The sequence below is a fragment of the Vitis riparia genome, chromosome 10 (genome assembly GCF_004353265.1).
Source record: "Vitis riparia cultivar Riparia Gloire de Montpellier isolate 1030 chromosome 10, EGFV_Vit.rip_1.0, whole genome shotgun sequence".
Taxonomy (NCBI): Eukaryota; Viridiplantae; Streptophyta; class Magnoliopsida; order Vitales; family Vitaceae; genus Vitis; species Vitis riparia.
This window is the reverse complement of record NC_048440.1, coordinates 2,857,377-2,863,301: the sequence shown is the minus strand read 5'-3', so window position 1 is coordinate 2,863,301 and position 5,925 is coordinate 2,857,377.

The window sequence follows — 5,925 nt, the reverse complement described above, 5'->3', positions numbered from 1 at the left end:
ATTCAATCATCTATTAAGTGATTATTCAAAAGTGATTCTTTAAATTTTTAAATATGATTTTCAAATATGCTTCCAAACATCAGGAAGTCTTTCTAATAGAGATAACAAAAAGACCCATCGATGTGGGTCTTGGTAGAGATCTATCCCTCACAATGTTTTTAGAATCGGATCGATTATTGAACTGGAAAAGTTACTGGTTCACTGGTTGAACTTATGGTTGAATCATTATTGAACCAGTGATATCATAAATATTTATGTTATATATTATTAAAATTAAAAATATTATATAAATTTTTTTAGATATATGAAAATTAAAAATTAATAATATTTATTTTTTTCATCTTTAATATTATTAAATTAATATATAGATGTATTAATATTTTATTAAATAATATATATATATATATATATAAAGATATTTATTGAAGATTACTTAATTTCCTCTATATATATTACATTATTTATATTTTTAAAAATTAATCATATTTATTTTTTCATCTTTACTATTTTTAAATTAATATATAGATGTATTAATATTTTAACATTTTTTTAAAATAATATATATAATATTTAAATATAAAGATATTTATTGAAAATTACTTAATTTCCTCTATACATATTACATTATTTTATTTATATTATTTAAATTTTTACTATTATAAAAAATTTAAGAAGAATTTTATTATATAATTCTTGTTGTGTCTCTTTACATGCGTAGCATATGCAGCAAAGTGGTGCTGCCCAAGCGTTTTGAACCCAAGGTCAGTTCAAACCCCCAAGTTGCATCCATATTTTATGGATTTTTCTCAGCCCAGGTTGCATCCGTATTTTATGGGTTTTTCTCAGCCCTGCTCGCAGCAATCCCACATCGGAAGCAAATAAGGAATAAAGTATAAGCAGATGAGGAATAAAATGAGCGTATTTTGCCTATTACCCTTGATACAAACATAACGGGCTTGGGCCCAAGATATGACACATGTTTGAGCCCATTTTGGGCATAAAAAATATCCATGAAAGAAAGAGGTCAAGTCCGAATCGGCGGCCTGGTCCACCGGACCAGCAGCTTGATCGCCAGTCCATTCGATTCAAGAGCAGTTCAGTGGCATTCCAAGCCAACTAGGCTACCTGGACCCGATTAGGCTCCGGTCACCGATTAAACCAGTTGAATCAGTCGGTTCAATCCGATTTATTACTGAGGTCCAGTTGAATCAGTCGGTCCAATCTGATTTATAACTGAGGTCAAGAGCGGGGAAGTGGAGCCTATTCTCTACTTTGAACCCGTTTCCATCCCCATGATTATTATTATTATTATTATTATTATTCTATATAAATATATAATTTTATATTCTCTACTTTTATTTTATTTGTTCTTTTATTTTGTTTTATTTTTATTTTCATCTTTATTATGTTTTGTTTTTATTTTAATTATATTTATTTATTTTGTCTTCATTCTTAATTTATTATTATTGATGTTATTATTGTTTCTTACTTTGAATTTTCAATGTGCATTTTAGCTCACTTGTGGAAAAGAAAAGAAGGTTGAGGTTTCAAAAGGGAAGTAGGGAGTTGAGTGACAAATAGTGGTATTGTTATTTGAATTAAATGGCATAAATGGAAAATTTAAAATTTGAGATCTCAAGAAAAACCATATGTTTTCTTACAAAATTGATTTGGAAAGTTTGGAAATGAGTTCAAATTGAAATGGTGATTACATGTGAGATCAGTGAAGTTGACAACATTTTTTAGGGAATGTTGAGGTTTTAACCAAATTCCTCAATAAATTGAGATTGAACACCAATTTAAGAAGACAAAAAAACAATACCATAAATCAGAAAAAACTGAACAAAACAAGCAAGATTTATGTAGTTCGGATCTAGGATTTGAATCCTACATCCACGAATCAAGATGACCTCCAAAAATCCACTAAGATTGAACCATTTTACACCCTCAAGAATCTCTGAGAATTTTCAAGCTCTCTCTATAGTACAATGAAGAAGACTCACACTCCAAAATCCTCTCGCTTCTATTCTGTCATTCAGAAAACTCACACCTCTCATTTTTTTTTTTCACACTTTTATACAAGTGCATGGAAAAGGCTAAGCAAACAGGTATGCTTTCTGTTAATTAATCAACTAATTTGGCTCACGTGACCAATCAATTTTTGGACCAGCAAATTCCACATTCTCCACCTTGGTTCAAAAAAATTGAATTTGGATTCTTCGGATGAAGATCTGACTTAAACATTAGTTGCACATTACTTGGACCAAATCTAGGCAATTCTTGAATTTTCTTACTAGTAGAACTTTATTTGCCATGTCGGTTGTTTTATCAACCGTGGAAATCTTCTCTAGCTTCACTGCTCTTGAGCTTATAATTTCTCTAATGAAGTGATATCTAACATCGACATGTTTGGTCATTTATGAAACAAGGGATTTTTACACAACTTAATTGCACTTTAACTGTCTGAAAATATTTCTAACACACTATTCAACACTCTAAGCTCCTTAACAAGTCCTTGCAACCAGAGAGCTTCTTTCATGGCTTCAGTAGTTGCTAAATATTCAACTTTAGTTGTTGAAAGTGCCACTATCGATTGTAGTTGTGACTTCCAACTAACAGGTCCTCCAAATAAGATGAAAATATAACCTATAGTTGACCTTCTCTTATCAAGATCCCCTACATAATCTGAATCCACATAAATTGTGATACCAACACCCTTTTTTGAAGATCCAAACTTCAATCCTACACCAAGAGATCCTCTTACATATCTTAGCAACCATTTAACTCCATTCCAATGTTCTCTACCTAGGTTAGCCATAAACTTGCTCAAAACACTTACTGAATGAGCAATATCTAGTCGTGAGCACACCATTGCATACATGAGTGACCCTATAGCATTAGCATATGGAACAAAATTCATCTCTTTCCTTTCAACTTCAAATTGAGAACATTGTGTCATTAACAATCTGAAATGTCCTACTAATGGTATACTTACAGGTTTTGAATTCTCCATGGAAAACCTCTTCAAAACCTTTTCTTAGTAGCCCTTTTGTGACAAGAATAAAGTGCGATCCTCTTTGTTTCTTATAATTTCCATGTTGAGTATTCTTTTTGCATTCCCAAGATCCATCATATCAAATTCTGACTTTACAATCCTCTTCACCTCTTGAATTTGTGACTTATCTTTGCAAGCCAATAACATATCATTGACATGTATTAGAAAAAACATCATCAAACTTCCTTGTAACTTCTTGTAATAGAAACAACCATCATAACTGCTCATTTTGAAACCAATCTTTAGTATAAAGGTGTCAAACCTTTTATACCACTGTCTTGGGGATTGTTTCAATCCATATAAGGATTTTTTAAGTAAACACACTAGATGTTCCTTTTCTGGTTCTTTAAAACCTTCAAGCTGAGTCATTAGAATTTTTTCTTCTAAGTATCCATGTAAAAAGGCAATTTTAACATCTAGTTGCTCCAATTCCCAATCAAACTAAGCTACAATGGACATCAATATTTTAATTGAGGTATGTTTCACCACTGGAGAAAATACTTCAGTATAGCCAATGCCCTCTCTTAGTATACCCTCGAGCCACTAATCTAGCTTTGAACCTTATGGGTTCATTCTCAGTGGCACCCTGTTTCCGCTTGAATATCCATTTACAACTTACCACATTTTGATTTGGCTTTCTTTCTACAAGCAACCAGGTCTGATTTTTCTGTAAGGGTTCAAATTCTTCAGTCATTGTTGTGAGCCATTTCATTGATTCATTATTGTTTATAGATTCTTAGTAAGAGAGTGGCTCACTCTTTTCATACTCCATAGCAGTCAATAGAGCATAGGCAATCAGATTTGCAAAACCAAACCTATCTGGGGGTTTTATGTTCTTCTTAGCCCTATCCCTTGACAAGAGATAATCAAGACTAGCTTCTTGTGAGTTGGTTCCTACACCACCTTCAATATTTTAATTTGTCACCTTAGTATCTTCTATCTCTAGGCCACCATGTGCTAAATCATTTTGTTGATCATGGCCATCTTAAGATGATAACTCCACCCCAAACTCAAAATGGTCTTTGTCAAGTGTCAAGCTCCTGTTTTCATAATCTTCCTCTATACCTACAGTGTTAATCCTCATAGAAAGCATTTCATTTTCATTAAACACAACATCATGACTTATTATTATTTTAACACCTAGTGATTCCTTATTCCATAGCCTGTAACCTTTAACACCCTTTGGATAACCTAAGAAGATACATTTTATTTACCTTGGTTATAATTTTCCTTTACTTTAGTGAACATAAGCTATGCACCTGAAGATTCTAAGGTGATCATAGTTAGAAGGCTTTCTAAATCAAAGCACTTTTGGAGTTTTAAAGTCTATTGCACTAGATGGAGTTCTATTTACTAAATAGCAAGCTATCATTACAACTTCACCCTAAAAATGTTTAGATAATCCAGAACTATACAACATACACCTTACTCTATCTAACAATGTCCTATTCATTCTCTATGCTAGGCCATTTTGTTGAGGTGTATTCCTTACTGTTTTGTGTCTTAGAGTACCTTGATTTTTACAAAACATTTCAAATTCCTCATTGCAAAACTCTAGCCCATTATCCATCCTTAACACCTTTACTCTTTTATTAGTTTGATTTTCAACTAAAGCCTTCAACTCCTTAACCTTTTTTAAGACAATATGTTCATCTTTAGTTTTTAACAAGTATAACCAAATTTTTCTAGAGTAATCATCAATCAAGGATAGAAAGTACTTGTTTTCACCGTGAGTAGAGACTCTTGCAGCCCCCTATAAATTTGAATACACATATTCCAATACATCATTTGACTTGTGTATTGCAGCTTTGAATGCCAACCTATGTTGCTTGCCAAGAATATAATACTGATAAAAATCAATCTTGCTGATGCTATCCTCACACAATAGGCCTTGCTTGTGCAATTCTTTTAGACCTCGATCACTTAAGTGACCAAGCTCTTCTATGCCAAAGAATTGTTTTATCAGTTTCAGTTCTTAACATTGATCCCATTAAACCTTTCAATGTGTGACCTTCTAGGATATACAAGCCATTTTTCTTCTAACCCTTCATGACAACCATGGCACCTTTTGAAATTGTTAATTTCCTATTTTCTGCTTTGAAGCTATAACCTGATTCGTCCAAAGTTCCAAGAGATATTAGATTTCTCTTCAGGTCTAGTACATGCCTAACTTCTTTGAGAGTTCTTGTCATTCCATCAAACATGTTAATAGCCATCGTGCCAATTCCAACCACACTATAGCTCATGTTGTTTCCCAGTAGTACCTTTCTATCATTAACTTCTTGATAGGATGAAAACCAATCTCTTCTTGGACACATGATAGGTGCAACCCGAGTCCAAGACCCTTTCGTCATGATTTTGATTCAATGTAACAGTGAGTACCTCTGCACTGTCATAACCATCATCTATAATGGCAACACTTCCTTGTGCTTGAGTCTTTTCTTCTTCTTGTCTATCTGGACAGATTCTTCTTATAGGTCCCATCTTGTTGCAATGATAGCATTTGACATTCCTATAATCTTTCTTACCTTTGGACTTTGATCTTGAACTAGATTTTCCTCATTTTCCATTTTTATTTTTATTCTAAGGTCTTTCTCTAACAGTTAAACTTTCACCATTGTTAGTTTTGTCAGAGGACTTCATATCCAACACCTTAGCATTAAAGGCATTCTGAACATCATCAAATGTAATGGCATCTTTGCCATATTCCAAGGTTTCTTTAAAGTGCTTCAAAGATTTAGGTAAAGAGTTTAAGAGAATGATTGCCTTATCTTCATCATCCACCTTGATATCTAAACTCTCTAAATCCAACACCAATTTATTAAACCCATCTAAAGCATCATCAATTGGCTTGGATTCTTCAATCTTGA